General features: G+C 61.4%; 1 protein-coding gene across 1 annotated transcript in view; it reads left to right on the top strand.

The window, feature by feature from the left end:
• Positions 1 to 955: 955 nt before the first annotated feature.
• The window catches only part of BCOR (BCL6 corepressor), a 65,594-nt gene continuing 39,729 nt past the window's right edge, over positions 956 to 26,820 (top strand). Inside the window, 1 exon segment of the mRNA XM_054205557.1 lies at positions 956 to 1,185. The gene's annotated coding sequence lies outside the window, so the exon portion shown is untranslated.

The raw sequence follows: 26,820 nt of genomic DNA, 5'->3' as shown, positions 1-26,820 counted from the left end.
CCCCGTCCCTCCGCCCCCGCCGTGCCCTCGGCCCCGGCCCCACGGCGGAAGGTGCCCGGGGAGCCTCAGACCGTGCTAACGGCTCGGCCTTGGGACTTCGCCAAGTTTCTCTGACTTAGGGGAACTCGGGATGAGTAATCGCGCCAGGCTGGGGTTTGGGAGGGTGGTGGTGGTTTTTTTTTGGGGTTTTTTTTTTTTTTTCGCTCGTTCGCTCTCTTCTTCTTTTTTTCCCCTTGTCATCAGCTGCTGACCCACTCACTTCGAGAGCACGGCACCGACGGGTTTCTGAGAAGGGCGGCGGGAGGAGACGGGGACATGCGGCGAGCCCAGGGAAGCCCCCTCCTCCCCGTCTCGGCTCCCCTCCGGCTCCGCTCCGGCCCCGAGCAGGTCGGGGCTGCGCGGGGTCCCCGCGTATCCCGGCTCCCGTGCGGGGCGTTGGATGTGGCTTTGCCGTGGGACGGAGGGGAGGCACGCACGCCCACGCCACGCGCGCTCCGCTGCCTCGCGTGGAGGCCCCTGGGGAGGTTTCCCAGGGCAGCGAGGACACGGCGCGGCCGCGCCTTGCCCTCGGGGAGGTGTCGGGAAACCTTTTCGACTCGGCATCTCGGCTTATCGCAGGTGGCGACGGCTCAAGGACGGGAGGGGAAACTCCGGGCCCGGGGGGGGAGGCCTCGGGGACGGGCAAGCGCGATGTAGCCCCGGCCGTGGCCGGCGTGGGCGCGACGGAGCCCCGCTGCCTGGCGGGGGGGGGAGGAGCGGCGCCCGCATCCTGCCCGCCGGCCCCGGGGCGGGTGCGGGCGCGGCGGGGCCTTGCCCTGTGCGGCGGAGGGCAGGGCCGCCGCCGTGTGCGTCGGGCGCCGTGCCCGTCCGCGGCCTCCGCCTGTGCCTGCCGGGCGGCGGGGCGCGGGGGCGGTCGCGGGGTAGGAAGCGGCCGCGGGGGGGCTCTCCGGGCGAGGGGGGGGGAGAGAGAAGGAAGCAGAAGCGACTCGATGCCGAGGGCGGCCGTCAACAGCGGATCCTGCAGCTTGGCTAGGGGCAGGACGGAGGGGAGCATCGCCGCCCCGATGCCGTCGGGCGTGCCGCAGCGAAACGACCTGGAAAAGGCAGCCCCACTCTCGCTCTTGCCTGTGGTGCTGGCGTGGGGCTCTCCCCAACGCAGCTCCCTTTACGGGCAGTGAGGGGCCGGTAAGGCGGGCCGCTTCACCCGCCGGCGACGGGGGCGGCGGGCGGGCAAGGCCGGGGCGCGCCGGGGAGCGGGTCGCGTTGCTAATCTCGGCGCCGGGCAGGTTTCAGTCGTCTGATTACCTGCGTGATTTGGCTTCCGAGAGGCGCGCTAAGGAAGCGGCTGCTGCCCCGGTTTGGGTACCGCGGCGGCGGGAGGGCGGGGGGGAGGGGGGGGGAAGGCGGAACGTAGGGAGATGAAGTGAGGATGGGGTTTTAAATGGCATTTCTGAACGGAAAATACTTTTATTTTCCCTTGTTTTTTTGAAGCTGCTTTCGAAATGAACATTTTCTGCGATAAGAGGTGACCGATCAGAATCGCTGGGGGGAGGTTGTAAGCAGACGTTTTGCCCCAGCTTACTGTTATCTTATCTTTCACACTTGCAGGGCGAAAAAGTGGCTTATCTTTATACCCACCCCCCTCTCGCCTTAATTGCTAAAAACACTGTGAAGTGTTAAGTACAGGACTAAAGAATCTCTCCGCGTGTCTGCCATGCGAGTGAAGGGGGGGGAAGGATACGATTTGAAAAATTAGGGGCTTTTCTCTGGAAAAGTACACACGTGTACACACCGAGAGCCCCTCCCTGCCCCCGCTCCGCTGCCGCTTTGATGTTGCAGGCTCTCATTTCATATGTATGCACCCCGGCGAGCCACCCGCCGCTGCCGGGCTTCCAGCCGGGGCGCAAATCCCGCTCCTCACGCCGGTGAGCCCGGGGGCTGCGCCGCGGGGCGCGGGCGCGGAGGGCGGCGGAGGCCTCCGCTGTCACCTCTGGGGCGGAGTGAATAACCCCAGTGTTTATGAACCCAGGCGGGGAATTGGTATTCAGCGCCGAGCCACGGCATCGTCTCCTCGCTTTCTCTCCCCACCCCCTCCGAAACAAAACACAACACAAAAACAAAACCAGAAGGAGGACGGAGGTGATTCATCGACTGTATCCAATTATTAACATACAAGCTGTAGTCTGCACAAACACACCTTCAAACCATGGCGGTTCCCCCGGCCGCCGTATTATATTTAAACTCGGGAGCGCGGTGGCTGCCGTGCCTCCGCCGAGCTGCCACTCGCTGCCGCGCCTCCCGGGCCGCCGAGGGACGGGACCGGGACCGGGACCAGGGCGCAGCCCGCGCCCCCCAGAGATGAGGGACCCCACCGGGAAAAGGGGGTGCAGGCCCCGGTCTCCCGCGCATCGCCTTCAAAGGCGAAGGCTCAACCTCGCCCGCACCGCTCTCCGGCCGGGGCCGGCGTTTTGTCTGCCTTCGGGTCCTGCCCCCCCTTCACCGCCAGCCCGCCGACCCCCGCCGCGCCGCCTGCTGCCCCCCGCCGGGCTGGGGAAGGGGGTGGGGGGAAAGACGAGGAGAGCGACAACCTCTCCGGCGCTATTTTTACTCCTCTCCAGACTTGTGCGGCGCACGCCCCCTCCCCTGCAGGGCCTTGCCTAGCGGCTGCATCTCCCCGCTGGCAGGAGCGACCGGGGTTGCCGCCGGCCCTCCTTTCACCTCCTCCCGCCCGCCCGGCCCGCACCACCCCGCCACCGGCAGGGCCCGGCCCCTGCGCCCGGGGCAGCGCCCCGCAGCAGCCCCTCTGCCCGAGGGGACGGTGCGGGGGCAAGGCGGGGACACACACACACACACGCACACGCGCTCCGCAAGCAGACAAAATGGCCGAGGTATGCAAGTGGGAGAGGTGGAGGGGGCAGCTCGCAGCCAGCCTGCCCTCCTCCTGCAGCGGGGGCGGCCGGGGCTGCCGCCCCCCCTCCCCTTCCTTCCCCAGCTCGGTGCCTCTAGCCCGTCCCCCCGCGGCCGCCCCGCTGGGCTCGGAGCTGCGCCGTCCCCACCGAGCTCTGCCCGGGCCCGGCGGCAGCCGGCCCCCGGCCCCGGGCGGCAGGCCGAGCTTCCCGGCTGGAGGCTGGCCGAGACGTGCGTATTTGCCTGCCCGTCCCTCCTCGGGCTGGCCGCTCCGAGCGGCAAACGGGGCCCGCGGGACCCGCCGGCATCTCCGCTCTTTTGCGCAGCGGGGAAGAGGGTGCGGAGCAAAAGCGAACGCAACCGGGGAGATTTGTCATTCGCCTTTGTAAGAAAGATAGGGGCGCTTAGTCCGTGAACCGAGCGCGTCTCGGGCTCTTCTGGGGAGAGGGAGAGAAAATAATGGATCTCCTGTCAACAGAGTAGCCCTGAACTACGAAGTAAAATTACAGTACTTCTGCTACGCAAAACCCCCTTGATTGCATGGGGAGTTTGCATGGCGGTGTAACAATATGCTGGCACCGTGTCAGGTCTGAAAGCGCTGCAGACCCTGTATAACGCCAATTGAGGCTTGTCTTGTTTTGTTATTCAGATTTCTACACTTCCATTAAAAACAGCCTTACAATAAGCAATGATAAAGGTCTGATTTAAGACACACTCAAGCAGGGCAATTCAAAGCTTAGGACAGTGATCTGTTATTTATAGGCTTTTCCTAGCACTCATCACCAGGCTGTCTGAGCACCTCGCTCGCATTAATTCATTTTACGTTCGCAGCGCCCATCTCCCCTCTCTCTCATTTCCCCTGCCCGGGAGACCCGCGTGCTCCGGTTGCCGTTTGGCGGGCAGGCGAGACAGGCGCGGAGGGGGCCGGGGCCCGGCCTCTCCGCTCCTGGACTTTAACCCCCAACTTTCAGAGGTGCGCGGGCCGGGGGCGGAGGAGCGGGGGGAAAGGGGGGTGTGGGGAAGGCTTCCAATTAGAGGCGGTGCTGGAGGTAAATGAGACCCGGCGTAAAGCCATCCCACTTGGAAGCCTCCTGCGAGAAGCCCATTCTGCCATTAACAATGGATTTGTCTTTACGAGGAGGTTAAGTACTTAGCATTATCGGAGCAGCCGTTTTTTTTTTGCGAGCGCATCCTCACCCGGCTCCGCGGCGGCAGCAACCGCAGGCAGCAGCAGCAGCAGCAGCGCGGAGCCCCGAGCATCTGTGCGGGGAGCCCCCCCCCCCCCCCCCCCCCCCCCGCCGCTCCTGGGGAGAGAGCAATGTGCAGCGGCCTGACCCGGGGGTCAGTTCCCTCCGGGGCGTGTGAGACGGAGGCGGGGGGGGGGGTGTGTGTGTGTTGGAGCCCGGTAATCCGCAAGGCAAGGGCATGCTCTGAATTTTGCGGTGTTATCTCGGCGGTGCCCGCACCCGCGGCAGCGGAAGGCGGCGCGGAGCGCTGCCGGGCCGAGCCAGGCCTCGGGAGGAGCGAACTGAAGCCCCAATGTCTTCGCCGGGAGCCGCCAGCCTCCCGCTGCAAAGCTCGGGGACCCGAGGAACAAAAAAGGCACAGAGGCGAACAAGCGCGGGTCTGTTCCTCCCCGCCACTGAGGAAACTGGGTTCACAAAGAAAGAAAGTTTAACTACGGTTAAAAATAAAAGTGGAGAGCGTTTACCCCGAGATAACTTGAAGTCATTAGTTAAGGAGGAGGAAAAAAAAAAACCAACCACAAAAAACCCCCAACCAGCCAGCCCCACGCTGTAGGCACACACATGTGAGCCGGAGTTTGCAGCCCGGGGGAAGGGAAGCGGGCGACTTCTGTGATGCAAGTGCGGGCCGATGGCACCGCGGGTCCAGACCTGCCGGGGAGAGGCAAAGCCCAGATCAATGCAGCCGGGAAGCCGCGGCTGCGGCCACCTCGCCGGGAAACGGACTAGTTCTGCTTTCCTACCGAAAGAAGCAATTTTAATGAGGTTTTCCCTAGGAAAGGGGAAAAAACCCACACCAACAGAGGTCTTTCCTCCAGCTGTGTGCCTGTAACTCACGTGTGTTCAGTCTAATAACTTTTAATGCCTAGCCCTAAAACATCTTTATAAAAAATAGCTTTACAGTGTAATAGGCCAGGTGTCCTTCTGCTTGTTATCGGAGATTAAAAAAACGTGTGGGAGCCTTTTCAGATGCGTGGCCCGCCGCTTCGGGATCAAATCCGGCGGCTGCCCGGGGCCGTGCACCCCGCCGGCCGACATCCCGGGACCGCAGCCCGGCCGCCGCACTCGGCGGCTCCCCGGCCTCCCCTGCGAGGAAGCCGAGCGGTGCGGCTGGAGTTTCGGGTTTCAGACGGTGGATATTTCACTTCTGCTTTGAGGCGGGCCAGTTTTGTTTTTTTTTTTTTTTTAAGAGAGACGTAGCGAAAACCCAAACCCAAAGCCCCGTGATGGCAGTTTCACGAAATGCCAACCCTCTGGCCGTGACCCGTGTGTGTGTGTGCACTCTGTGTAGCCTTCCCCGAGCATCTGGCGTCCCCCGCGTTTTTTCCAGACGTGGCTTAGATTCTAGATGAAAGACTTCTGGATTTTTTTTTTTTTTTTGGAGGGGGGGTTGCTTTGGTAGGGACAACTTTCGGCAACTCGTGCTTTTCCATCTTCGGGGATAAGCGGCAACGGCGGAGAGCAGGCAGGCAGCCCCATTGCTTCTCTGGCGTTGAATACTCCTCGCCCTGCCTGCTGCTTGTACGCTCTCGGCGAGAAAAGCTCTCGTCTCCGCAGCCTTTTCGCGCAGGGTCTTGGACGTGGCGATTAAAAATCCCCCCCGGGGCGAACTGTCCGCGTTAATCGCCTGGCGTTTGGCTGGCAGTCGCTCCCACACGGAGCGGCGGCGAGAAGGGCTGGATGCGGCGCCGGCGGCGCTGAGGTGGCAAAGCTCCCGCTCCACCGGGAAGGCGCCGGGCGGTTGCGGGGGAGCTGCGGGGCCGCGGGGCCCGCCTGGCCCTGCGGCCCCGGGGCCACCCCGGGAGCCTCCACGCCGCGGGCTCCGCGGGACCAAACCGGGAGTATCGGCGGGGATGGGCGTTATGAACGTGAAATTTACGAGTTGAGCTCGCCGAGCCAAAAGTTGCCTTGCCAAAGTAAATAGATGCAGCCGATAACTACCAACCCGGAGATTAAAGGGCTCCTCAACCTGGGCAGAAATCTTAAAGCAGCCGTAGAAATGCCAGCGAGGGAAACGGCGTTTCAGTCGCCACCCCACCCCGGGTTGCCACACCGCTCACACGCCGTAAAAACCGCGTTAAGGGCTGCCAAAGCCGGATCAGGCGAAAACGCGCTTTAATAAGGTCCCCCCCCCCCCCCCCCCCCCCCGCCCCGGCTCCCCTCGCGCCGCGCAATGCAGACGTTGACAAACGAGTGGGGTTTTTTTTCCCATCCCGATTTGAAAGCTCGGAGAAGGGGACCGGGAAAAAAAGGCGCAAATCAGCGCGGCCGAGCCGCGGACCACGCGAAGTTGGGGGCGGCGGGTGGGACCAGAAAGGAGCCCCGGGGGGGTGGGGGGGAACCCCCACCACGGGTGGGAGGGTGCGAGCGAAAAGGTCCGTGCGCGTCGTGACCCGTGCGGGGGATCAGGACGGCTGCGAGCCCTCGGCGAGTCCTGGGGCGGCGGGGATGCCCTTGCGCGACGGGGGGAACCCGGAGCCGCCGGCTCTGTCGGGGGGGGCGCGGGCTGCACCGCCAGGGGTGGTGGTGGGGGGATCCCGGGCACCGCGGTGCGGCGGAGGGGGAGCGAGTCGGGAAGGCCGGGGGCGTCCGGCGGAGGGGCCGAGGGGCGAGCGGGGCGGCGGGGGACGGCATCGCGGCGCGACCCGCCGCGGAGCCTGGCAGCGATGTCTGGCAGCGCCGCCGCCGCCGGGTTTTTGACAGCTCGGCGGAGCGGAGTGAGCGGAGCTTTATGGTAATTGCGGTTCTCCACTGGCCTTCTGGGTAGCGAGCGAGGGGAGTATCGGCGGGGGGGGGGGGGGGGGGGGGGGGCGGCTTTCCTCTCCCTGCCGGACGGGGAGCACGGAGTTCCCCCCCCGGGGCTCCGCAGTTTGGCAGTGACCTGTGCCAGCTGGGGGGGAGCGGGCGAGGCGAGGGGCCGGCGGCGCGGCGAGCGGAGACGGGGGGGGGGCAAATCAATTAGTCAGGGCAAGGCGGGGGGGAGCGGGCGAGCGGCCGGGCGAGCCCTGCCTGGGCAGGGAAACGCAGCCAGGGGAGGGGGAAACTTGCAGAGGGGAAAAAGCGGTGGCGGCGCTGCTGCTGCTGCCGCTGCTGGCGGCGGCTCCCTCGGTGCAGCGCCTGCCCGGGGGGAGGGGAAGGGAGGGGAGGCGGCGGCTGGAGGAGGAGGAGGAGGAGGAGGGAGAGAGGGAGGGGGGATGCGAGGGGAGCGCAGCGTGCAGCAGACGGAGCCCGGTCTCCCAGCGGCAAGGTGAGGAAGAGCGGCTTTCCCGGCGGACTAAAGAGCGGGGGGGGGGGGGGGGGGGGAAGAGGAAGAAAAAGAGAGAGAGAGAGAGAGAGGAGGAGAAGAGGAGGAGGAGAATTAAATCCCCAGCCACACACACACAAAGCCGCGGCGGCCAGGGCACGGGAGACGGCGGCGCGGGCGAGATGTGGGGAGCGCTGCGCTCGCCAGCGCAGGAACTTCGCCCGGAGCAAAGCCAGCAACATGGCGCTGCCAAACCAGAGCCGGCAGACGGAATGAGCATCGCGGGCTGCCGCTGCCGCTCCCGCCGTTGAGCCCAAGCCGAGCCGAGGAAGCAAAGCCCTTCCCGCGGGCACCTGCCCCGTTGGCGCAGGCGGCGGCGGCGGCGCTCCTGCCCCCCCCCCCCAGCAGCTCCCTGCCTTCCCGCACCCCTTCCCCGATCCGCCCGCGCCGGGGCAAGCCGCGGCACACGCACCCACGGCAAAGGGGAGGGGGATCGGGAAACTTTTCTCGCCTCCCCCCCTCCCATCCCCTCCGCTTCCGACGGGGCTGCCCTTCCCGGGAGAGCAGCAGGGCGAGGCGACGGTGTGGGGACCGGCGGCGGGGAGCCGCGCACGCCGCAGCCCCGCGGCGCGGCAGGAAGGTCAGTGCTCCGCTCCGCGAACAGCTCCCGGGGGGAACCGCCGCCGCCGCTGCCGGGTCCCGCCGCCACGGGGGGCGGCCGCCGGGCTTCCTTCGCCCAGCCGCGGGGACGGCACCGCCGGCGGCGGCGGCAGAGGCGCCGCGACCGAAAGTTACGGCGCGGGGCAGCGGGGGTGGCGGGCGGGCGGGCGGTGGGGAGAGGAGTCTCCCGGTGCGCCTGCGGGGCTGCGGTGGCGGCGGCGAAGTTTGGAGGCAGTTGCTTGTAAAGATGTCTGTTTGGGGCAGCAGAGGCGCGGGGAGAGGCGGGGGCGAGGCTGCCGGTCACGGTGTCGGCTCCGGTGCGCCTGTGTGTGTGTGTGTGTGTGTGGGGTGGCCGTGGTGTTCCCCGTCGTCTCACACTTTGCGATCGGGGCAGCGGCGGTGCGGGCTCCCCGGGGTGAGCGAGGAGCGGGCGCTGGCGACCCGCCGAGCGGGGACGGCTCCCGCGCCGAGGGGGGAGGTGTGTGTCCGGGCGCGGCGGGCAGGTGAGCGGAGGAGAGAGCCCGCTGCGGGCTGCCTTCCCCTCACCGGGAGAGCCCGGGGCTCCGTTTCCCCCCCTTTTCCCTCCGCCCCAGCGGGGCGGGCGCCGCCGCGCACGTGGGGCCGGTCGGCCCGGGGCTTTCCCGTGCGCGGAGCTGTGCTGGCGTGAGGTCCGGCGTGACACGGAAGTTTAGTCAGCCCTAAAATGTAGTTTGGGAGTTGGGAGAGGGAGCCGGAGGCAGGCAGGCTCGGGGGCTTTTGCCATCAAAGGGCCGGCCGGAGGGGGGGCGGGGGGGGGGGACGGCCAGGCAGGGAGGCAGCGGAGGCTGCTTTGTGAAGCCGGGGCCAAGTGGGGCGGCTCTGCGCAGCATATGAGGCATGCATTTGATGTTCGCGGAGCGAGTCCGGGGGCGAGGGCTGCGGAGCGTTCACGTTCCTCTTTTCTTTCTCGATGTGTGTGTGTGTTGTGTTTTTTCTTTTTCTGTTTTTTTTTCTTTTTCCCCTTTTCTCCCTCTCCCTCGTTTCCGCGATGTCTGTCGGATCCCGGGTTGGGTGATCGCGGAGGGGTCGAGGGGGAGGCGAAGAGCACCTCCCCCGACCAAAAAAAAAAAAAAAAAGCCCCGACCGTAGTGAGCGGTGTAGAGCTGACAAAGTGTGAGGACTGGCTTTAATGGTATCGCCTCGGAGCTCCTCGCAGCATTAATTCCCACTAATGAATCTTTTCCAGAAACTCCGTTCATTGCTTTCATCTGCGCTTTGGAGCCTGCAGCTTTTGTATTCGTGTTTGTATTAAAAGGGGTGGGGGGTGCGGGGGGAGCCAGCCCGCACCACGTAGCCTCGTAGCAAAGCCCGGATTTTCCAAAGGTTTCTATTAACTTTCCTCCCCCTTTTTTTTTTCCCGCCCCCTCCCCGTGGCCCTACCGCGGGGGGCGGCCGGGGAGAGCCGTGCCCCGCCAGGGCCGCTTGGGAAACAAAGCTGGGGGCGAGAGCGGGCGGGCGGTGCGGTGTCCGGGCCCCCGGGGCACCCCCCCTCCCACCGCCACCGTTGGCTCCGCCGCGCCCGGGTCGCCGCCGCCCGCGCTGCTGCCCCCCCCCCCCCGCGTCCGCCCGCCCCCGCGCTTCTCCGCAGCTTTGTGCGCGCCGCTGCCCGCCGTACCGCGTCCCCCCGCCGCCGCTCCCGCCTGCTTCTCCTCCCCGAGAGGCCGGTGCTTCCCTATCTGTCTGGAGCCCGGTGCTGTCGCGCTTGCGACACACCGATTCATTTCCTTTCGGTTCTGCTGTCGGAGCCGCTGGGTGTTTTTTCTATTTTTTTTTCCCCTTTTCTTCCCTTCTTTTTTTTTTTTTTTTTTTCTTCCCGAGCGGTAGCCAGCGCAGCGCTCACCCTAATTGCTTTTAGGAGGATTAGGAGCAAATTCCTCTCACCCCCCCCCCCCCCCCCGCCGCCTCTTCCCCCCCCCCCCGCGGTTGCCTTCGCGCGCCGGGGTTGCAGTTTATCCCTGGTGCAGTTCTTTGAATTGCTGTCACAAATAGGTGACTCAGAGTTAATTAGGAAGTATGCACCGGATCAATGGGCTGCACAGCTCATTAGTTATTCCCCAGCCTTTTGCAGCGTTGGACCTCCGGCTCCTCGCCCCGTATTACACCTCCTTCGTAGGCAACCCGGGAGGGGGGTGGGTTGGCCGGGACCGGGGAGCGTTTGGGGTGAGGGAGGCTGGGTGCGAAGGGGCGTGATGAATACGGACATTGAAGTTTCCAGGTTGGGAGGTTGCTGCGGGTGGACGAGTGGCCGGCTCCCCTCTCGCTTCCCGCCTCCCCCCCCCCCCGCCCTCCAGCCCCTCCCGCCCCGGCTATCAAACCTGCCTCCCCGCCACGGGCGTGGAGGGCCCTCGCCCGCCCCGAGGTCGGAAGGACGAGCCCGGAATGTTACCAAAAACAAACAGGCACCAAAAAAAAAAAAAAAAAAAAAAAAGGGGGGGGAAAAAAAAGTGTGTGTTTATTGGAGCGTACGCTGAGAGAGCAGACAAAATCTCATTTGTCAGGCATGAAGGTGGGCTGTGTGGAAGGCTATAAATATACCGGGGAGGATTGTATCGCGGTCACTTTTCTGTTCTTCGCCATTTCTAAGGTGAGTGGCGGAGGCTGAGGGACCGGGCAGGGGCTTCTCCTGGTATTGTTTGTCCGTCTGTGATAGATCGGTCTAGACAGCCGCTCAGGCTCCCTGCGAGCTCAGGAACCGGAGCCTGAAAGGGAGAGTGGGGGAGTCGGAGAGGAAAAGGTCACCGCGATATTTTTTTCTTCTTTCTTTCTTTTTTTCTTTTCTTTTTTTTTTTTTTTTTTTTTTTTTTCGTGGCGATGGTTGTTAACCCTTGAAGCCGAGAGGGGATCGCGGCCGGCTGCTTCAGCCTGGAAGGATGCAGGAGCAGCAGCAGCGGTGTCAGGGATGCTGCCGGAGCGGGGGGGGACGGGGCAGCGCTCCTTGGGCCCCCGGCGCTGCCCCGTCCGTCGAATGGCTTTATAAGAAGCTGTTTCCCACAACAGGAAAAGAGTTCATGAGGCGAGCGCCAGATTATTTCGTTCCCAGGAGTTTCCTCTCTCTTGGAAACTCCGAGGAGCGCTTGGAGCCGGGGTCGGGCGGCCGTGGGGCCGGGGAAGCCTCCGCAGCCCCTCCTGCTCGGCGGGGCCCCGTGGGGTGGCCGGGCGGGCGAGCCGCGGGCGACGGGGCGTCCCCGGTGGCTCTCCGCCTCCCCTCCCTCGGCTCCCCCCTCCCCCCCGCCTTTCCGCGGGTTGCAGTGGAAACCCCGCGGCGGAGGTTCCCGGCCCCGCGGGGAAAGCGAGTTTCCGCGGCCGCCGTCGGGTCCCGTCAGCTTCTTCCCCCCCCGGCACCTCGTCCTCCTTCGCCCCACGGGGCCGCCTGTGTGTGGGTGCCCACGGCGTGGGGGGCAGCCCTCGGCTCCTCTCGCTGCACAGGCAGAAGCCGGGCGTACCTGCCTGGAGGGGGTGCGTGGAAGCCCACGGGGGCACGCACGCCCCATGGAGGGCAAGGGCTGGCGGGGAGCGGGGTTTTGCGTTGGGGCCGGGGGTTCTTTGCGGCTCCTGCGTGCGTGTGTGCTGCCTTTTGTGCCCAGGCGTCCTCGCTGGATGAGATGCGATCGTGGCGTGCAAGCCTGGGCGGTACAGATTAAAAGCAGTTAAGGCTTTCGAGCGATAGATAAAAGCTGGTTTTGTTGGATTCGCCTGCAGCGCAGACCATTCCCATTCCTCTTTGTCTGAGCCCTCGTTCCGGGCGCTACAGCCTTATTGGAAATGCTCCCGAGCAGTCCGCGCAGCCAGGGCAGCAGGCAGCTCAGCGCTTATTTACACGTCACATCTAAATACATCTCTAATTAGATAGAAGCAACACCGGAAATGGCAGATTTGTTGCATATCTAATAGAGACCAGTGCAAACAGACTCAGCAGGGTTTCCCTCTCTTTTCCACCACTGCCCCCCCCCAAAAAAAAGACTAGCAAGACCAAGCTAGTAATCTGAGGCCAAACAGAAACGACTTCTCCCATTTGAGTGCATTATGAACCACATTGGCAAATGTCTCTATTCTAATATTTAAAGCAATACTTAGGATGTGTGAACTGAATGCCCAAATATGGACTGGGTCTTGAAACAATACTGGTGCCTTGGCTTTATTCCTGCGCTCGTGGACAATCCAGGCTCCGTGTCACGCACTGTATCTGCCTTTACCAGGATGTGCCGAGACCTGCAGCTCAGGCTGTTTGAAATTGTCGTCCCGTTTCCCTCCTCTTCCCCCACTCCATGATAATTCACTTTTTTTAAGGTTGATAAAGAAGCCAAGGTCCCCTAAAAGGGATGCCAGAGGCAAGGTGACTGAGCACCAGGGGCTCCTGTACAGTCTGGGCAAGCAGACTTTGTGGATCTGTGCAGCTGTGAGACCACACAAAGTTGTTGACGTGCTTTCGGGTCGCCATTTGCGGAGAAAATGGACCCAGGCCACCACAGCCCAAAATAATGAGTGCTGCGCATACCAAAGTAGTTTTAGCAATCTGTGGCTGTCGTTTAAAAGGTCTCTCAACTTTGACCAGTGAGTAGCCCCTGCAGAGATGGGTAAAAGGCCTGCTCCAGCTCAGGTCTTAGCTCTTAACAGCCACGTTGCCCTTGGAGTAAATGTGGCTTGGAGTAAATTGGTGCTCGGTACGGAGGAGAAGCGGTCTCTTAATTTTTGCGCATCTTGCCAAAGGTGTGGGCTATTGCTGGGACTCTGCAGAGTAGTTGGGTTGCACAGGTGATATGTGATATGCTATCTTTCCCCCAAACACCGCAATAGATCACGTTTTAGTGTGGGCTTAGAAAGAGCGGCGTGAAGCCAAGTTTAATACTTCCTCCTTAGGCTGGGTTTCGCTTTAGAAATAATTGATGTCCAGTGCGGGCCTGCTCCCCTTTTTCTTGGTTTCGTGCTAACCCGAGTGGCAGAGTTGAGCCGACTGGCTGGGGAGAGCCAGGCGAACCCCTTTTTGACTATGAGGAGCAGCGCTCGCTGTCTCTGTGTGTGTATGTGTGTGTGCAGGAGGCAGCGCAGAGGCTGCAGGCAGGGGGAGTTCCCGGGGCCGTGAGCAGCTTCTGTTAATCCTCCTGTCCTTTCAGGGAATGGGGGCTTACGGCGGTTGGCTGCTCCGGATCGACCTTTCCCTCTGAGCTGAGCCGCTCGGGTCCCGAGGCTGCGGCGGTGGGATGGGGTGTCTCTCCTGGGGAGGGGGATCACGTCTTTCCTGGGGGGTTTCTCTGGAGCGGGCAGCCAGGGCGCCTTTGAACAGACGAGCAGACGAGGTGGGGACGGAAAGGAGGAGGCCAAGAACGCGTCGCAAATGTGGATTTAGGAAAGTTCTGCTGCCTTCCAGCAGGGAATTCATTTTTCCTTGTTTGCTGGACAGCAGTTCTTGGCTGAGCGGAGACTTTTTTTCCCCTCCTCTCTTCCACCGCTGGAAAAGTTAGCGAGTGAGAGCACGCTTCAGGACCTGCCTGCCTGTTTTCCTAAACTGTTTCCTGAATTATTCGGGACTCTCTCTCTCCGCTCGCAAGTGCTCCTCGCCCCCAGACCTACCTCGTGAGCTAATAGATGCAGTGCCGTGTGATTAGACATGCAAGGAAGTCCGCTTGGAGAAGATCCTGACAGCATGAAATATAATTTGTGATCTGAAAGACAGTTTCCAGTATAATCTCATTATGCACCACAGACTCCCGGTGTTATTTTGTAGAAGGCGGACAATGATCAATTTACATTGACCTGGGGCTGGGCGAGCTTTTAGATGGTAATTGCCATATTGATTTGCATGCAAAAAGAAGACCTGCTAAAATTAAAGACCGGAAGCTAAATTAAACTAAATTTATTGTCTAGGTGCGAACTAAAAGACTTGTTAAAGTCCTAGGGTAGACTTGGAAAGCTATGAAATTCAGAGAAAAATGATTCTCATCCCGATTCCTCCGGAAAATGAATCTACATGACGGGAGACAGGGGCTGCAAAGACCCCATTGTGAGCAGAGGCACACAAGCCAGGGCTGTTCCGTGTAAGCCCCGACTCTCTAAACAATCGGAGAATAAAATATCTCCTCTGTCCAATGAAAATCGCGGCCTGAATGTTGGGATTGTCGTGCTAAGGAAAACAAAGCTTTATTTGGATAAGACAATTAAAGTGGAAAGCGCAGAATCCACCAGCCACACTGGGAATGGCTGGTATAAAGAGCTGAGTGTGTTCAATAGAGCGCTGGGGAAAGGGGGAGAGGCTTCGGGGCTTGCGCTCGGCAGCCGAGCCGGCACTGGGAAAGCCTGGCATTGTGCTTCCTCTGCCCCGCTCCTCGGCCAGGAGGGGCGAGATCCCTCCCAGCCAAAAGTGCTCTCCTTTTTCCGCGGCTCCCGCTGCTCTCAAAGCCATCTCCTACCGGCCGGCGCAGCTCTGCATGGGGGTCTTTCCCTGTGCACTTCCAACGGCTCCGGGGTGGGTTGCAGTATGCCATTGCTACCAGCCTGCCCTGTTCCTCCTCAGAGCGTGTTTTGCTTATTCTTTTTCAGTTGGAGTAGCTCTAGCTCTTATCCCAGGTGTTCATTCAACGCTGGGGGATACCTCACCTAGGGGCCTCGTACGTCTTTCAGTATTTTGCATATTATAAAACATTTGTGCCTGTTGTCCTCAGTTTAAAACTCAGATCTCCTCCTCCACGGGAGGATCGGAGTAGCCGGCGCCTGGCACAGTTGATAGCAAAGAGAAGTACGTCCGCCCATACTTGCACAGGCAGCAGACACCATGCCTGGAGCAGCCCGATGGCAGTCCCTGTGCTTGTGTGGCCCAGGGGTCGTGGGGCTGCCTGTCCCTCACGCGCTGCCGCGTTTCCCCCCGGCTCCCCAGGAGCGGAGTGGCATTGCAGCCGGGGGGGCTCCTGGAGGGGGTGGGAGAGCTTTGCGGGGTTCATTTAGCAACGGCTCGAGTACGGCGTTTGCGCATGGTGGCAGGGGAGGGACAGAGAAGTGAAATCAAAGCTTGGAGGGGCGTATTCTCAGCTCTCCTTGAAATTCACTAGGGAACTCGCTAATGGCAGGAGAGAAGGGGTGGGCTGAGCTCCTCTTCTTTCTAAGTGTAAATTCCTTCCCTGAGCCAAACTTTCTCCATGTGAAAGCTCCTGGCTATGGAGAGATCCTACAGGGATCCCTGATCCCCGGGCAATCCCCTTTGCTCCCACGCCCCCGGGATGTGCTGTAAGCTGCTCCGGCTTGCCCACAGCAGTAGGAGGCTGAGCTGGGTGTTGGGGGAAGCCCTTCCCACAGGCTGCGGTCCCCCTGGCTCACCTTGCTCTGGCCTGGCCGTGCTCCTGCGCGGTGTTTTCCTTTCCTCCCGTTTGAGTAGTCAAGCACAAAGTGGATTAGCGAAGCCCCGTGCAGAATTAAGCAGCCCGGTGCGAAGTTATGCCGAGCTCTGCCTGGAGGACTTGTCTGCCTTTCCCCCCCACCCCCGGCAGACCTCCCGTGCCGTACTTTGCCGTGCCAGGGGCAGCCTGGGGCCAGTGGGCAGGGGTGGATGCTTCCCAGGGTCTCCACGCAGCTGGTGGGTGAGGGAAGGAATCGCTCTGGCTAAAGTTGCGAGTGGCAGGGGAAGCCGGAACAATACTTGCAAGCAGGAAGTGATCTCCCGGGGTAAAAACCTTTTAATGGAAGTGTAACCTGGCATTGCACAAAAACCCAACCCAGGGCGGCTGCCGCCAGCTGGGGAGGATGCAGGGCTCCGGAAGATGCGTGGGAGGCCGTGCCGTGCCGTGCCAGGGGCGCCCACGGCGGAGCCCTGCCTGCGGAGCCGGGGGCGGCTGCGGCGCGGCCTGCCCTGAGCAGGCGGCTGAAGGTTGTCTTATTTTAGCTACAGAAATATCTCTCTAGATCTGTTACTGCGAGATCTCGTTTGCAATAAACTGCATTGGCTCTCTTCTCTTTATACAAATTGCTGGTATGAAAGAAAACCCAGCCTATATGCATGGAGGCAGGCATGAGCGAGTGAGATCAGGTTTCCTACTGAGCTCCCGGAGGAGAAGTCAGCATTTGATTGAAGCTACACTTGGTTCTTGGTTCCCAGGGGACAGCAGCCCTGAAACACGAGAGCCCTCCCTCCTTTCCCCCCCCCCCCCACTTCTCTCTCGTCTTCCTCTAAAAGCCTTTGTGCTGAAAGAGCCTCAGTAGGCACGAATCGCTGGTCTCTCACAAGAGTGTGTTGCAGCCTTTGCTGACATTGTTTTGTTAGCAGTGGTTTTTACCAGGCCAGCAGATTTCTAGCTACGTCTCGGCAATGAATAGTCGATGATACTGACCTGCGAGTACGTCGTCCTGGCATCATTTGTCGGTGGATCCGATTCGGAAGTCGATTGGAGATGTATCACACGGTGCTGGTGCGAAGGCACCTTAACCTGCCCGAGGAGTGCTGCCCTAGGGCAAGAGCCAGGCCAAGATGCAGATGCGCTTCCAATAAAACCGGCTGTTTCCCCTTGCTAGTGCCGCTTCCCAAACTGCATACGAGCCCCTCGAAAGTGCGCTTCCAGCTCCTGTGGCCTCTTTAAGAGTTCACACGGTACACACATTTTAGAGAAAGTCGCCCTGTCGTGGTTTTACTTAGAGATGCACGATTTGGATAGTGCTGGGAGTCAAACTGGGCAAAGGAAAGGTTTCCTTCCAGCTGATGCATTTTTCTCTCGCTTCTGTTCAGTATATTCCACCTCTCCTCCGACTTTGCCACCGATACAACAATAAGTAAAGGCAGGGAAAGAAGTATGGGGATTTACACTCAAATTCCATTTGCGCCCAACAAAAAACTCGCTGAGAGTGCGCTGCACACTCCTTTGCTGGCCAGGTGGTTGCACCACCAGCGAAACTGGACTCGTCTTTTAGATGTTTTGTTTAGGGTGTTTTTTCACGTGTTTTTTCCTTACGAGGGAAAGGGCTGAAGGTGGAAACGCGCCTCGGGCTGGCTCTGCGAGCGACGGGGTCATCGCCGGGAGCGGGGGCGGCGGAGGGGCCCCTCGGAGGGAGGTTTCGCTGCGGTGACAGACCGGTGCGAAGCGGCAGGGGCCGGGGGTGGCTTCCAAGGGGGGGATTTGCCCGACCTTCCCGGGTGACGGGCTGCTCGGGGGCGCGCCGCGCCGCGGGGGCGCGCCCGCCGTGTGCCGCTGCGCAGCTGCGGGCGCGGCATTCCCCGCTGCCGCGGGGCTCCCCCCGCGCCCTGCCCGAAAGCCCGAATCGGGAGCGGAGCTCAACTTCTGATAAGGCTTTCCCCCTTCCTCCCACTTCGGGCTGGAAACCCCTCTCCGCTGTGGGAGAGAGCACCCCGCCGGCATCGGGCTGGCGGAGAACCCCATCGCCGCCCCCGCAAGAAGTCTCCCCCTCTCGCGGAGCAGCGCGGCTCCGCCTGACCAGCCGCCGGGAACGAGCCCGTTTCTGGCCCCGGGTGTGGGGGAGGTGGGTAGAGAGGGTGTTCCTTGTTTCGAGTAAACCAGCTGCGGTAGTTGATGGTAGAGCAGGGAAGGCAGACACAATGCTGCTGTTGTTGGTTTGATCTCTAGCTGGGGATTGTTAGTCTGGATTTAACTCTGTGGCGAGCGGAGGGATGAGGGGTGTGTGCGCGTGTGTGTGTGTGGGGTGTGTGTGTGTGAAGGCGAAGGCTGTTTACAGCCAGCGCAAATAATGTGACAGCTGTTGGAGCGCGAAGAGCCCGCGCCTCGCCGGCACTCGCACACAAAAGCTCTGGCTGCGGCCGGAGCAGCCCCGGGGCCGCTCCCGGAGGGCACCGCCCGCCGCTTTGCCGGGGGCCCGACGGGGAGCCCCGGGGCTCGGCGGGCAGCCCGGGCGGCGGCGACGGGGCGCCCGGCCGCGCTCCCCTGCCGCGGCGGCGGCGCGGCTTGGGCAAACGGCGCTGGGCGGGGAGAAGCCTCGTCGTCCCGTCCCCCGTCCCCCCCCCTTTTTCTCCTCCTCCGCTTGGTTTACAAGCGCAGGGAGGCTGCGGGAGGAGCGGGCGGCTCCGCGCCCGACCCCGGCCGCCTTCGGCACTGGGAAATCCCTGGGAAGCGGCGGCGGCGGGTTTGCGGTGGCCCCCGGTGATGTTGCGGGAAGCAGCGGGTGAGGCGTCTCGGGAGCCCCGCGGGAGGAGGGGGCAGCCCCGGTGGCCTCGGGCAGGGCACAGTGCGTGTTGGCTTCCCCAGCACATGTTGGCAGAGGAGAAGTTCTTCTCCCCCCCGATAACCTGGACACCCAGGCACCCGTGGAGTAGGTCCTCGGTGAAAAAACTCCTCCTGCGTAAATAGCCCCAGCGGCTATTTTCTCCTCAAAGCTTCTCTGCATCTAAGCCCCACGGTTCGCCTTTTGAGCGTAGGATATAAAATGCTGCCTGTTCTTGAAGTTTGCTGCGGTACCCAAAGTGATCTCCCGCCCCTTTCAGAAGAGCCTCTGGAAAGTCGAGGGAACTTGGAGAACTGGGTTCCGGCCTATATTTGTACCTGACATAGTTTTCCTACCTACGAGAATCGCTATGTTTTATATAGTAAGTGACCTCCACGTACTATTGTCTTTTTGACAGGCGGCTCTGGGGTGGAAAGCAGGTAGGGAGATGCTTATTCCCTCCCCCACCCCCCTTTTTGTAATTTTGGTCGATGGGTTGCCCTTATCTATTACTCTGCAGTCAATCTATTTTATTTTTTTTCTCTTTTGGCCTTGACTGTCCCCTTGGTCCTTTATGGATTACACTGTGCTATTAGTGGTGAAAGTGCGCCAGTAGTCATTCAACAATTTTAGCATCAATTCCTATAAACTGGTGTTTTATATGACATGTGCCATTTTTCTGCAAGAATACTGCTTGCGAAACTAGTTTCGCCTTGGAGCAAAGGCGGAAAGATAAACAAGCCTGCATAGCCAAAACACTGGCAATCTCTGCCTCCTTCCAAATCTTTTAAAGTCACGGACTAATATTTTCAGGATTATGCTGTTGCCGCTGAGGACGGAATGTCGCTGGCGTTAAAAAAAAAAAAAAAAAAAGGAAAAAAGCTAATGCAAATTAGAGAAAAATAATTTTCTTTCAGCGATATGCAATGTATTAGTCACTTGTTATCATGCTTAGAGGCAGACCTCATTTGCGCGTCTGCCAACTCGTTCACATCTGCTCAGAGCTGTTCAGGGCATTTTAACCTTGGCGGTGTCGTGTCGTAGTCCCACGGATCAAGAACGAGTAATTAAAGCTCTAAGCAGCAGCAAAAAATTCATAGCCGCCCATCTGCATCCCAGTTGATTCGGCTGCTTTGTTTCGGTGCGGAGTGCCGGGATGGGAAGGCAGGGCCGGCGGCGGCCTCCTCTCTGGCGGGGCATCGCCGCCACCGGCAACTTTATTTCCTTTTTTTATTATTTTTATATTTTCATTTTTCACGGAAAACCTGAGTGGTGGTGTTGGGTTTCCTTTTCCACCCCCCCACCTCCGCCTGGTGTTTTCCGCACGCCGAGCCGGGTGGTGTGAGGTGCTAGCTGTGCCGGCCCTGGATGGGGGGTTTCTTCAAGAGGTCTGGAGAAGGTGATGCGGGCTGGGACACAAGAGTTGTGGAGACGTTCACCCAGGTGCCTGGAACGCAGCTTTGCTCACCGAGGCCTTGCCAAGCACTTTCCAGAAGTGCTCGGAAAAAGCGTTTTTCCCATCAAGGAGAAACCGTAGCGCCGTAAACCCGACATAAACTTTGGGGCGAGGCTAATTTTTATGCCTTGTTTAGCAGAAACCGAGATGTTTATTTGTTTGTTGTTGGGAGGACGAGGGAGGGAAGGGGGGGGGCGGGGAAGAGAGGGAAAAGCCTCAACTTCCCAAGCACTTTTTCTTCCATGAGGCGGCCGAAGGTCCCGGTGCACCGGGAGCCGGCCCCGCCGCCGCCGCTGTGCAGACAAAGCCCTGCGGGGAGCGGGAGGCTTTTTTTACGCTCTGTAAAACGGGAGACGGAGGCACCCAAGTTTTAATATTTGGCTCTTGTGCGCCGGCCATTTGCTGCATGGGGTGGGGAGCCATCGTCCCCCGGCGGGGCTGCCGCGGAGGAGGTGGGGGGGGGGGGGTGGGGGGGGTGGTGAGTTGAGGGGAGCGGAGGGAGCCGGTCCCCATCCATCAGCCCCTCGAAGCTGTTGCTCCGTAAATGAGGGAACCACAGGCCCTGTCAGCCGCAATTATGCAAAATGAAGTCGTCCGTGATCAATATCTCCCAACGTCCCCGACGGATGCGGGGGGGGGGGGGGGGGGGGCCGCCTCCGCCCGGCGTGCCGTGGCGGCTCCGTGCCGGGGAGCGCTGCGCCGGGGTGGCCGGAGGGAAACCAAGGGCGTACGTCGCATTAATCACTCCCGCCCCCCCCCTCCCGGGGGGGGGGGGGTGCGGCGGGGGCTGGGGGGAAGGAAACGGGGGCCGTGCTCCGGTATTTCTGGAAGGATAACGCTGCGGAAGCCAGCACAGGCTTTCGCCCAACTCTCTCTCGCAGGAGCGCTGGGACTTTTGTATTCAGTGTTGGGGGGGGGGGGGAGATCCCTGGAGCCCCATCAGTTTCCCTAGAGGAAGGGGAGGGGGGCACGGCGGAGCCCGGTGAATGGCGAGCCCGTGGCGTTTGCGCTCGCCCAGCCTCCCGCGGGCCGAACAATGGGGGACGGGCGGGCGGGGAAGGGGCTGGCTTGGTGGTATTTTTCTTTTTCCCTTTTTTTCTTTCTTTTTTTTTTTTTTTTTTACCCCCCTCCCCTCTCTCTTTGCTTTCTATCCCCCCTCCTGAAAAGCAAAAGCCACACGGAATAAAGGCAACAATGACGGGCTCCCGGGGTGCCGAGTGCGCGGCCGGTTAATGGGGTGGGGGCGCGCAGGCCTGCGCTCTTCTCCCTTCCCCGCGCCGGGAACGCGGCCTTAAATTACCTGAAATGCACATTTCTGCCCGGCCCGCGGTGCGTGGGTGTGCATGCCTCTCTCTGTGTGTGTGTGTGTGTGTGTCTGTGTGTCCGTCCCTCTCCCGCTGCTCCTCCTTCGCAGCCCGAGCTCGGCTGCTGCCTGTTGTCTCTGGCAGCAGCAGCGGAAACCTCGCTGCCGTGCGTGTGTGTGTGTGTGCGTGTCTGTGTGTGGGTGAGTGACTGTGTGTACGTATGTGTGTGTGTCTCTCTCTCTCTCTCTCTAAAATGGCGCGGACGGCCTGGGTAGGGAGATGCCGCGGCGGGTGGGCGAGGGGAGGGAGGCCGGGCTCTCGCCGGGGGGGCCCCGTCTGCCGCGGCGGCCCGGGGGTTTCTGCGGCAGAGCCGGTTAGCGGCTCCCCTCCATCACCCGCCGCCTCCTCCGGCAGCCTTCTGCACGGCACGGCCGGAGCGGAGGCAGGCTGAACCGTGTGTGTGTGTGGGGAGGAAAGCCCCAGCCCCCCCCGACTCCTCCCGGAGAGAGAGCAGCCCGCCCGCCGCGGCGTACGCCGGGGGACACAGGCATCACCCGCGCCGGGGGGGACGACACACGGGGCCGTGAGGGGCGGGCTCCGTAGCGGCGGTGCGGGGCTGCCGGTTGCGGCGGACGGGGTCGGTGTTTCCCGCGAATCCCCGGGAAATCCTTCATGCAGGGATGTCTCAAAGTTGGGTACCAGCCGCCTCGCCTCCCCCCCACCCCCCCGGGGTGTGCGTGTGTGAGCCTTTGCAGCCTCTCTGTCGCACCCCCTCGATGCGTTTTAACGGGGCGGGGGGGAGGAATGGATGCGGGGGACCCCCAGCCCTGCAAACGTCCCGTAACCTTCAGGTATGGGCATCGTCGTGTGCCGGGGTAGCCCCCTCTCTCTCTCTCTCTGAGGGTCCGGGGCTTCCCCGGGGGGGGCTCCGCGGCAGGCAGCGCCGTGTGGGCTCCGGGGGAAGGCGGCCAGGGTTATTTGAAGGATCGCCAGCCATTTTAACTTTCCCTTATTGGCCTCCTCCCCCGCCCCCTTCCCCAGTTCCTAGGCTTATCATTAATCGGAAACTTTTTTTTTCTCTTTTCTTTTTTTTTTTTTTCTTTTTCCCTTTTTGGCTGCCGCCGGCGCTGAGAGCGATGCAATGATTCGCCTCGCAGCATATGGGAAAGGGGGGAAAGCGCCGCTGCCGCTACGGCGCAGCGACTGTCTGTGCAGGGTCCAAGTCGTGACAGACGGCGCGGGGGGGGAGGGGGGGGGGGGGGCGCGGGAACGGGGGGCCGCGGGGGGCCGCTGCGGGCGGAGGAGAAGCGGGGGGGGTGTGGTGTCTCCGTCCAGTCGGTGCCAGCACTAGCGCCGTCGGGGCATCCTCAGCGATGCCCAGCGGGGCCGAGGATGCCCCGACGGCGCTTGTGGTGGCTCGGTGGCCCCGGTTGCCCTCGGACGGCTCCTCTGCGCAGAATGTCCAGGTCGCCGTCCGACACGTGACGGTGTGGGAGCCGCGGGGACACACACACACACACGACACGACACACTCGGGGGAACGGGGACACGGGGACAGGGATGGGGTGGCTGCGACAGGAGCCTTAAAATAGACGCCGATCCCCTTTGAGCTGCCTGCGTGCTGCCTAAACCGAAATGCACTACCGTCGTGCATGACTCAATATGTATTTTAAATCGGTTTAGCGATCTCGCTGGCGCATTGTGCTTAGCTTTATGGTTAAATGAAATGCCACACGTCCCGGGTAAAGGTCAAACAACTTCTCTAATCCGCGGATCCGTGCGGCGGCTACTTAGTCTGCAGCTTCCTCCACTGGTTTACAAAACGTGTCGCTAGCGGTGATGCTGTGTGGAGGTTGCATAAAATAACCCATGGTATTTTTTTTCTTTAAAAAAAAAAAAGCGCAGCCACCCCTGTTCTTCAAACACTTGTCTAATATTAGATCGCTGGCTGCTGCCAGAGTTTTATACGGCGCATTGTAAACGGTGCAGCAATACAGCGTCTTTAAAGTCTCCTTTCTAGCGGTGGCACAGGTCGTTGTTTTTATAACTCGTAAATATGTAAGTCGGAGGTAACAAGATAAACGAGGTACCTAAACACATTCATAAGCAGCTGCCCGTATTTAAGCTTATAAATACCGTACGAGCGCTGCCCTTTAAATCAAACTCCGGATGAGCGGGCTGAGGGCTAATCGAAGTAGATGGCTACGAGTCCCCGATTGCTTTTCCCTCCTCTCTCAGGGATTTTCACAAATCTAGAAATGATCCTTTCAGTGGCCTGGAACCGGGCGGCGACGGCGGTGGCGGGAGGGGGCGGTGGCGGTGGTGTGGGTGGAAAATCAGAGCCAGGTAATTTATTGCATCGTTTTTAATTTCCGAAAGGGCCGTGGTTGTTTGCCGGAGCGCCCGGGCCCTCTCCGTCGGTGCCACCGGGGCTCGCAGACTTCTATTTTTTTACCTCTCTGAGCCCTCCCCGCCGCCGGCTGCTGCTGCTGCCGCCGCCGCCGGCGGCTCCGTGGCTTGTGCAGTGGAAACTGGCGGGCTGCCAGGCGGAGCTCGGAGGTGGAAAAGAGTAAAGGCGCCAAAAGGGAACTCGTGCGCCGCTGCAATTCTCCTCCCGCCCCGCTTCCTGGCTCGCTGCAGCCAGCCGGGCTTCCTCCATCATCATCGTATCCCCTCCTCTCCCTCCTCCTCCTGCTTCCCCGCCGAGACTTTCACCTCGCACACCCCGGGGCCGGGAAGGTGTCGCGGGGGTGGGGGCGAGAAGAGGCTGCCCCGGCCCGGGCGGTGCTGCCCTCCCCTCCTCTTTTCCCCCGGAGGCACGGAGAAGCGGCGTCTTCCTTCTCCTCCTCCTCCTCCTTCCACTCCCCCCTCCCCTCCCCGCGGGCATCGGGTTTTTCTCGTTTTCCACGCCAGGAGCGCGTTAACAAAAAAAAACTTTGCCGCTGCTGCTGGCGTCAATGGCTGCCAAAAGTCTGTTGACGTTGCGAGGGAGACCCGAACGTTTCCCTTTTTAACCGGCACGGCCCGGCACGGCGCGCTGCGGGGGCCCCGCCTGCCCCGGCGGGGCGCGGGCACCGACGGGCGCTCGGCGGGGCTCGGCACGGCCCCGGCACGCCGGGGCCCCGCTCGGCAGCACGCCGGGAGGCAGGTTAGTGCTTGCAGGCGCTTTTCACAACTGGTTTCACACGGCGGCATCGCTGCGGAACCCGCGTGTGCGTTGGGCGTCTCGCTTCGCTCCCCCCCCCTCCGCTCCCCCCCCCTCCGCTCCCCCCCCTCCTTTTCTCCCTCCCTCCTCCGTGCATCACCGTCTATATTTAGCCGCAAATGGCTTTATCGGCCAGACACCTCCCGGAGGAAATGCCGTGCGCTCTCCGGCGGCCCCGCGCCGCGCAGCGCAGCGGGGGCGGCCCGGGGAGAAAAGGGGGGTAGGCGGGGGGGCTGCGGCGCTCTGGGGCGCGCTGACAGCGGCGGGGGGGGGGGGGAAGCCGCGGTGGCCCGGCGGGTGGCAGGCGGAGAGGATTAGGAGGAGGGAGGAGAAAGAGACGTGTCGTCGGTTTCCCCCGCTGCGGCTACCGCTCGGGGAGCGCAGCCCGCCGTCGGGTTGTATAATTGGGGGGGGGGGGGGGGGGGCGGCTGCGCACCCCGCGGAAGCTGGGTATAAATAACTGCGGTCCCCCCGTGTCCTCCCCCCCGGTCCCCCGTCCCCGTCCCCCGCGTCCCCGCAGCGACGGGGCGTTCGGCCGAGCCGCCGGAGTTCCCTGCGAGCCGCCGGCCCCGACGGGGGCGGCCGCTTGCGGGGAGAGAGAGGGGCGGGAGGGAGGGAGCGAGGGAAGGAGGAAAGGAAGGAAGGGGCGTGCGAAGAGTTAAAAGTCTGCTGCTTATTGCAATGAAATTATGGCTGGCAGTGGCGCCGCTGCTCGTTCAGCAGACCTCCACTTTTAAACAGTTCACAAGAAGTTCATCAGGGCGGCGATTAGAACCGCGCACCCGGGGCGGCGAGTGCCGAGGGGGTGGCTTTGGGGAAGGGGCTGGCAGCCGTCGGGGCGCGGGCTCTGACCCACCCGGGTGGGCCCTGCGACATTCCCACCGCCTCCCCGCGTCCCTGCGCCCTGGTGGGCTTTGCCCTGCTCCCGCGGTGGTGGTGGGATGTGGGGCCTCCAGATTCCTTGCTGCGGCTGGGGAAGCTCCCCCCCGCCTCCCACCCCCCCCCCCCCCCCCCCCCCCCCCCCCCCACCCGGGTGCAACTTCAGCATTTCGCTATCTGCACATGTCAGGGGATTGACGGGCTCTAATTCAGGCACCGCGTCTTATCTTAATGATACACTTCCAGCGAGGAAACCAGGCGGGCGCAGGCGTGGGTTGGCCTCGCGTGCCCCCGGAGGGGAGCGGGACCGTGGGCCACTGGAGTCCCATCTCCTCCGAGCCGGCCTCCGTCCCTCACGGGTGAGGCAGCACGCACGGGGCGGCTACTAACCTTATGTAAAACCCTAAATCACTCTCTCCGTGCTGCTGCTGCCTCTATTGAAAACATTACGAGCGGCGCATCTGGAAACCAGTAAATCTGTCCAGAAACCGTCTTTCCAGTGAAATAACTCCTTTTGAATGATAGCGCGGTATCTAATCTCCGTGGATTTTTGTTTCCTCGCAGCAATTTTTGCAGACTTCATTAGGGAAGGCTAACCGTTCTGGAGAGAGGAGGGTCAGCACGCCGTTTTCATTAATATACATTTGTTCCAGACGTGGAGTTTTGCACAAAAGGCCTCTCTGAGGGGAGAAAAAAGTGTTGGGGAACAAGGCTTTCCTGCCGTTTCAGTTCTTCAACCTCTCTGAACGTGTGTGAAGTATTGTGTTAAAGGCCCAATCTGGGCTTCTTCCCCATTAAATGCCAAAGTGATCATTTGCATATTTTGTAGCCTGACAAAGGAAATGAGTTTGCTGGGGAAGCATGGATGCTTTGGGAGACGTTAGGCATTAAACTCCCAGTGGTCAATCGCCCGTTACTGGCTTGTGTGTGTGTGTGTGTGTGTGTGTGTGTGTGTAAAAGGAGTATCATGCCTCCCGCTTAAAGGCTTCTATTTTTGAGAGAGAGGAAGAGCTGAGGGATATCCTGTGCATTAAAGGCTCCCCCTACTTATTAACCCAGTATTTAGCAGCAGGATGCAGGCTGAAGCTCAGTCAAAAGAAACGACTCAACCTCCGAAGAGCAATTAAAATCTTGCACTGGAATAAATCATGCGCCGCGATAATCCTGTTAATAAAACGCAGCTTGTCCTGACACTTCGCTCATGCAGCAAACTAGGATTTAATGCGAGCGGAGGTGGCGTTGGGCGAGGCGGAGGGGAGGAAAAAGCCGTTCCCCCTCCGCCGCTGGATGGACGCGAAAATGCGGTTACCTTTCACCTGCCTCTCCGGCTGCACACAGCGCCGATCCTCGCGGACTGCTAATACTTCTCCAGCGAGCTTGCTAATGATTTCTTTCCCTGGAGTGAGCAGGCATCATTGAATTACTGAAAGCACACGCAGCAGCAGCAGCAGCAGCGGCGGCTCCGATGCAGAAGCCACCAGGGCTCGGTGCTTAATCAAATCAAGGGGTGGGGAGCTCGCCAACCCACTTACTATTTTTAACCCCTTTCTCCAAGTTAGTCATGTGCAGACGCTAAAGGGGAGGTTTTTATTTAGATCCCTTCTCTAGCAGCGTCTCTTCAGTTCTTAAGTCCTCGCGTGAACGCTTTTTATCAGCAGTTGGCGTCCCTAACGCGCACACGGTATGGGGCTGCCCTTGCGATGCGCCCCTGCTCCTCAGCGTTCCTAAGGCTG

Source organism: Rissa tridactyla, chromosome 1 (assembly GCF_028500815.1).
Source record: "Rissa tridactyla isolate bRisTri1 chromosome 1, bRisTri1.patW.cur.20221130, whole genome shotgun sequence".
In the NCBI taxonomy this organism is placed as follows: domain Eukaryota; kingdom Metazoa; phylum Chordata; class Aves; order Charadriiformes; family Laridae; genus Rissa; species Rissa tridactyla.
Note: the sequence above shows the minus strand (reverse complement) of the source record. Positions and strands in the feature narration are given on the sequence as shown.